The sequence below is a fragment of the Crassostrea angulata genome, chromosome 8, assembly GCF_025612915.1.
Source record: "Crassostrea angulata isolate pt1a10 chromosome 8, ASM2561291v2, whole genome shotgun sequence".
NCBI lineage: Eukaryota > Metazoa > Mollusca > Bivalvia > Ostreida > Ostreidae > Magallana > Magallana angulata.
In genome coordinates, this window is record NC_069118.1 from 14,900,181 (window position 1) to 14,908,070 (window position 7,890).

A 7,890-nucleotide genomic window follows, 5' to 3' on the forward strand; every position below is an offset into this window, starting at 1 on the left:
AAAAAAGTTTTTAGAATTTAAATAATATATTCTGAGAAAAGTTATTTCATTTTAAGAACAGTCTTTAAAATCAGTAAAAAAAAAATTGAATAGAGGTTTTGTCTTGAAAGCATAATTATCAGGTAGTTACTACGCGCGTAACTGCAATTTCTTAATACCGATCTCAATCCATAATACTTAACGATATCCACGGAAAACATCTTTTGCTATTTAAATTATACAGATTAATCAACAGTTTGTCTAAATCATGTTTCCTATTTAACAATAATCTAAGCATATTCTTAGAGTGATTAAATTTTACGGCTCTTTTTTCAAAATATATAGTTTTATGATTTTTACCAAAAATAAGCACATTGTGATCCCGAAAAGGCCAGTCCTTTGGGTAATTTTATTTTGAACTGAATAATGGCGTTACGGGGTAAATAATATCAATATTTCAGAGAATTATGTACGTATATAAAATTACAAGAGCTTAAATTTTCTTTGGTATATATAAGTCAAAAAATGATTTTGTGAAAGTCAAATTTCAGGCTTTACCTCATATTCTTTATGTATGAAAAGAGCGCCATTTTCTGCCATCGGTTCTATTTTAAGCAACGGTCCTAGCTTTTATAATACCGATGGACCAGCCAACCGGTTAAAATTTGATAAGAACATATCCTCAGATACATTTTTGAAAAATATGAAAAAAATCTGTACGCATTTTATTTATCTAGTGGGGTAGGGACCATTATCTTAAGCTTGTACATGTAAATGGACGCACAGTGGGGAGACAAATGCAGTATGAATTAAAGAGGTTAATGATATTGAATATTACAGTACTTGTAAATGTAATGTAGATCTCTAAGGGCTGCTTGTGTCAACATTTCAGATTGCCTACAAGGGAGCAAAAACCTTAAGGAGCCGACACAGATATGCTGCATTAGTTACAACAAAGGTGTTAGAGAAAGATCCATGCAAGTGGATGAGAAAGTATTAGTATTTTTAATTTGCCAATATCTAGTAAAAAAAACTGTTACTGCAATAGAGATACTCGGAAAAATAGGACAGGTAGATTACAGAATTAACGTAGACGATAGAGATCTAGATGACGAAATGACGATGGTGGAGCTGATGATGAGTTATGCAATTCTCCAGGACATGAAAGAAAAGAAAATGTGGCTGATTTGAGAGTAAGTGATAAACTGTCCGTAGAAGAAAAAAAGCCTGAAATACATACCTTGCTTGACAGTAATGAAGATATTTTGTAAGGTGCCTCTGGTGAAACAATTTTGGGAGATCACTACATTAGGCTGACTACTAAAGAACTAATTGTTGAACAATGCCGTATCCTCCTGTTTTTCTTGATACCGTGTGTGAATAAGTCTGCAAGACAAGAGTCCTTAATGTTGATTTTATGGCCATTGTTGCTCAAATGAATGATCTGGCCCATGGACCGATTCAATAATACAACAGATAAGGTAGTTTTGTTTATTAAAAAAAACACAGAATTGTTTCATTTATCACTTCGTTTTAAACAATTTTATCTGTCAATAAGCAACTCTCAATATTCCGGATGCTTTTTGCTATTTTGATAAAAAATAAAGTGGTAATCATAAATTGTTAATAGTTTCAGGGCAATTGTATTAACTGTGGTATGATTTTAATTTATAAAATAGCTGAAAATGTATATTTTAAGTGTCAATTTCCTAATTAATAATGGTAAAGTATAAACAATATAAGTGTTCCTGGAAATACATCCAGAGATCCTTAATGTTCGATAGTTTTTGTAGTGTTCTCATGTTTAATAAAATTAGATGAATAACCACATTACTCCAAAGCAATTTCATCCGTAGGAATCATTCAGTTCCATAATGATTCCATGATGGTGTATCATCAATATTTCCTGGGAAATATCAAGTGATCCTTGATGTTATTCATCACTTTTAGAGTTATATTAAGGACCAAGTTGTCATAAAGGTTTGTTGGATAATCGAGTTTTTCCCACAAAACAGAAAATACTCTTTTATAAGTATGACATCTATGTTTGTGTTGAGGTGGTTATTAACACTACCCATGATACGGGAAATTCAGGCAGCGGGCAGTTGCACAAATGAGTAAGTACATGCAAAGTGTTAAATCTTTTGATTAAATCTTAACTCAGCTAAATATGAATATCGTTTTTAATTCCGAGAATTGTTTTAGAATTAAAAATAGAAAAGCCGATTGTTGCACCAATTTCTTCCATGATGGAAACAAATGTACAGGTATCGTATATCAATGCAAGTTAAAGGTGACATGAATTCATAAAAGAATTCCGTAGGCATGAGCATAACAACTGTAAAACTAACACTAAAACGAATATTGTGGCGGTATTCGGGGATAAAAGGAAATAATATGTGTTTAGGAATTCATGTCAGCTTTAAATAACGGACCAAAATAAATTTCAAAACCCACTGTTTGCACTTAAATGAGATTAGAGTTCTTCTACAGCTTATTGCATGTTATATCTGAAATTATTACGTGTTGACTTCATGAATTATGTTTAAATATTAATATCTAACATTCTAAAGTACATGTATATGTAAATGTTACAAAAAATATCTTATGAATTCTATACAACAGATTAATTCGAAAACAGTGACAAAATAAGCACGGTTATATAACATTGTGCGTTGTTTTTACACCATGAGATTTGTGCACGAAACATATCTAAAGGTAACAACGGAAATATGAATTATAACATTTCCGTGGTTCAAATGTTTTAAAATGCAAAAAAAAAAATAAAAAAATCTGATTAACAAAATTCTGAAAAGTACCATAAAGATTGTTCAGATATGTGCTCAGAATTTAATTGAAATGATAATTATTGGGTTCAGTGATGTAATTTTTTTTAGGAAGAGTTCTTCAAAGGTACATTTCTTGCAAAATGTATCGGTGATATTTCCAGATTTTACCTGTTTAATGGCAGGTTTTTAAACTGATAGTAAATCAACCTCTGTCATGTAGATTTCTAGATGAGAAGTAAGTCCTTTAAAATATGTTTCAAAAATATTGAAAGTTAAAAGTATATGATTGTGCATTTTTGGCCAGCTGTATTTTTTAATACTTTAATTAACATTAATACCAATTTCGAAATAATGATTATGTGTGCAGTAAACTTAAACAGTGAAGTGTGAGATACAATGAAAACCTGTACAATCCAGGAGAGTAATAATGTAATGCATTTTATCATTTATCATTTTTTAAGAAATAACCACTCTGAGTCACACAATCGCCGCACGATCCTCTTTAGTATATGGTTTGCGCATGTGCAATGATATAACCTAGTATTGCACAGAAGATTGAGGATTTTTAAAATGTATGTTTCCGGGTACTCTTTAACTTTAAGGAATGTCCATACTAGTAAACGTTATTGTAACATGTTCGGGTGAATAAAATACTGGAATGATTTAGGCATGATTAGAGCTCTAACCCTGAAAATAATGTGAAGTGATTTTTGGGAGTTGATTTTTAATCAACTCTCCTATGCAGTCACTCGGACAAACCGAAAGTGAAACAGTGTTTAGACCTCAGCACAAATCATTGCTCCTGACAAGACTTAGTTCTTGAAAATAATTGATGAATTCGATGTAATGTATGCTAAAGCATTGTTTTTCAAGAAAACTAAATACCTTAAAAATAGTCAGATTTTAAATGGTACAAACAATTTCAATATTTTTTGTAGTCGTATGTATTCCTACGCGAGAGTTCAATATAGTCTCGTTCAACTCGACGCTCGGCTGTCTCCGTAAACCCTTGTCGGAGATTTACGGTGTCAGCCGAGCGTTTGGTTGAACGAGACTATAGTTCAATATTGCTTGGATCCATACAATTTTCGAGAAATATTTCTACCACTGATACATACTTTGATTGAATTAATTTTATCTTTAAATATTATTTAACATGATTCATATGGAGGTTTCTCGATATTCTAGTCGAAAAAGTTCAAAAATTCATATTATAAAAATATGCGTAATTCAAATTAGAAACTACGTATACGTGTACTTGTCATACAAAAAAATATATAATTGATATTCAAATGAATAAACATCGACAAAATCAACTCCCGTCAGTTCTTCAGTACTTTGATTTTAACAATAGTAATGGAAATTTTGGTATGGCGTATTTAGATATTTAAGGGGTTTGTTCCTCAGGTTTTAGTTAGCCATTTTGGGTCACCTCTAGTCTGACAACTCTGCATCACATATTAATTCTCCTATCATATTTATATTTTACAGTGCTAAATAAACTCTATTGAATAAATTTGTTAAATAAATACATTTTTAAAGGGTTTAGTAAGGGACTTTATTTTGTCGCTGTAGGTTTTCGAAAAGAAAATGAACGTTTCATAATAGTTATAGAGTTCTGTTACAGTAGCTTCATAATTTTTGGCGCAGACAAAGCTTCTAGATAATTCCTCTATTACGATATATTCATGATGTTCTGAAAAAGATATTTGAACATTATTTTGATATTTCGATTGATGTAATTAGGCATATTTAGCTTAAATGTTATAAAAGTTTAAAATTTTATCCAATTGTGGCCTAAATTAGCTTATTTCATGCTAATGTATATCTCAAATTTTTGAGATTTGATCCCTACATTTTTTCTTTTATTTTTATTCGTATGCAAAGTAACGGAGAGATGACATTAATAATAATTTTTGCGTTATAGTTTGATGACTCCAAAATTTTGTTATAATCTTAACATTTGTTGTTGCGTTCATGATGTACTGACATTTGAAGCTACCAGTATATCAAGCTTTTAAAAACTTTGATTTAGATATTACATTTCTAGTCACTACAAGTGTTCAACTTCATACTGTATCAAAATCATAGCTTAATAATAGTTCAAACTTTTATTTTAGCAAACATTTCAGAAAAAGTTTCATTTTTGTTTTGGAGCCCTATATTTCCAAAAAGTGGTATGTGACATGGGCCACAAATAAAACAAATGTACATTTTAGGTTCCCATCTTTATATCCAAGTTCTGATTACAAAATTTTTGAACAGATACTGGAGTGACAGTTAATGTAACTAAATCAAAATTCTTTCTCTCTCTCTCTCGTAATTTCACTTAAAAAAATTTCATTTAAATACCTCCTTTTTACCTTATTATGTTTGCAATGATATATTTAGTTTTTATTTGAAATAATCATCAGTATACATTTGTGAATTGAAAAGATAAATTTTTTGATTGTAGAGTGCCCAGCAGGATATCATGGAGATAATTGCTCAACCATCTGTTCCGCCAATCATTTTGGTTTAGGTTGTGGCCATAAATGCACTTGCTTTCCTTGTCATCATATTCATGGCTGCAATATAACCAATACCACACCTACTGAAATGCATCCTAAAAAAGAAAAAGGTATGCAAGTTAAAGAAATTTTCTTTTCAAACTGTCAACCCTTTCAAACAACTGTGGGTATTTCCTGGCATCAGAAAACAAATATATTCTTCTGCATGTTTAACATCTTAAAATGATATCACTTAGCTCTAGACTGTTTATTACTCTAAATTAATAAAATCAATACGATCTATCAAATCCCCATTTACAGTTTAACTTTGTTTTGATATTTTATTGATTCAATGATAGCATGCATGATTCATTGCTTTCACTGTTAGACTAATATTGTTATTTAGCCAATACGCCCAATAAAATTGAGAATACTTTTTTTTTTTTACTTTTGATTTTATTTTAAGATACACTCGTTTTAGATACATCTAGTCAATATTTGCTTTTTCATGATGTAAAACGCATCTTGCATCTCTTTTCAATCAGTTTCAATGATTACATCTATATTTTTGTCAGTTATGTGGGTAAACTCTTTTATCATTTTATGACATGGTCAAAAATTATATTTTGCTTAATTACATATCGTGTAAAATCAGTCATATTTTGTTTTGATTGTGTTTTTGAAATAGTACATCATTGATACTAATATATATGTAAACCCAAAAAGTAATATGACAATAAATTTTATATAATTATATAGTTAGACAAATTTAATGAATATAAAGAGGATGCGCGTTGATAATTAATTACATCAGGTTCTGCATATAGATTGCGAATCATATACTGCGGAATAAAGCCATGCTATTTCGTTTTTAATAATAAACATCACATCACATTTCTATCAACGCGTTTTCATAATATACTATCAATACAACATATTTGCAATTAACATAGAGTCCAAGAAACGTTCTACTTTCCCATTTTTTTCATACGTTACTGTGCGCTCACGGTTCGTTCACCGTGCGTTCATTTGCTATCTCCGCTCCGTTCGCGCTCATTATTCACAAAGCGTTCACTGTGCGCCCACAGATAATACTAAATTTAGGGTGATTACAATATATAAATGTAGTTTATTTGTTATTTTTTTTATTACCGACAAATAGAAGTAAAATTTACCCCAGAGGTCCTCCAAATAAATCGTTTACATATCGTTTACATATTGTTCACCTTGCGTTAACCGATCACTTAGTGCTGTCTTGCATCGCGTGCACATCGAACACGTTTGCTATTCATACATAATGCATATAACGACCTCGGCCACACTACGTCCAACAAAGTAGATATGTAAACAATAAATCAAAGAATGTAACAACGTTCAAGATGTTTTGATCATTTTTTATGAAAAACACGACCTTGAGCGTAAGTGTGTTTGTTTTCGCGTGTGTGTACCTTGATATCATTCTGCACTGTTTCGTCTTTCATCGGATATTTCTTAGCAGTGCAGTGATTGTTGTCTTTTTTAATAACGCATTTTCACAAATCTTAAATTTTAATGTTATTCCTGTCAATGTGTTTTAGCTATATATCTTCATCGTTGGTAGGTTTGTAACAAATTCAGAGTTCCTCAAATGATAGATCAAGATATATATAAAGGACTTGAGCCACGGACACCCAAAACTGGCTCATTTTCAGATTTAGATAAAATTGTCTATAAAAGTGGTTAAGGAAGTCTTCTTTCATAATTAAGAAATTAAAATGAGTTTTGGGTCGCTAGAGGTTTGTACAGTGGGCTAAGATTTTAGATGTTAGATTGGCCAACTTAGTGCAAAATTAAGCAGGGGTATAAATAGCAATACACAAATATATTGTATATACACTATCCATACTGAATATTATTGAGTAGATGAATAGACTATTTTAAATACCTTTAATTCTTATCAAAACGAACATCATGAAGGCCGTAATATGTTAAAACTTTCATTTTCAAAAATGCCACGAAGATCCACCACTTAGCATTATGCTATGTATTTGCAGTTATGAAGATATTGTGTAAATATTTGTGTAAGAAGTAAGGCATATAAGATTTTACAGTACAGTTTGTAATTTAACATTTCATTGTAACATAACTTTATGAATTCAGTTAGAGTCAGCTTTATCAAATGAATTTAGTAACTCTAAAGAAATTAAATGGAAAGTGTATACTTGACTGATTCATTATCAGATGCATTTATCAGTTGATAGCTTCTTAAAACAATATATATTGCATCATATGGCCCCTCGGTAGAATATCAAAAAATAGATATTGTATAGTATTCGAATTTTACACTTATATTTGCATACACATAATCTTTGACATTGTACCTTTCGGAATACCATTTTTACCGAAAATAAGAAAAGCATATGCAAGATATAAAACTAAACATTTGGTAGGTGTACACTGTTAACTTCCAATTCCCTATATTTTCGTTCTATCCCCCCTTCTTCCCCTACTTAATAAAGCGATCAAAATATTTGAGAACATATGGGTACAATATTAATTTCCTTCCACAACTACTAACTAGTCATTATATTTTCAAAAAAATAATATAAAAGTTATCTTATTATATCTAAAAAACAGATTTCTACAGATGTGAA

At 30.5% G+C, this 7,890-nt stretch overlaps 1 long non-coding RNA gene across 1 annotated transcript; it reads left to right on the top strand.

Annotated features, from left to right (window-relative positions):
• Positions 1 to 1,975: 1,975 nt before the first annotated feature.
• Positions 1,976 to 5,368, top strand: LOC128157990 (uncharacterized). The gene is made up of 3 exons (XR_008239902.1): positions 1,976 to 2,096; positions 2,185 to 2,246; positions 5,224 to 5,368. It is a non-coding gene; the product is annotated as an uncharacterized LOC128157990 (long non-coding RNA).
• The last annotated feature ends 2,522 nt before the right edge of the window (positions 5,369 to 7,890 follow it).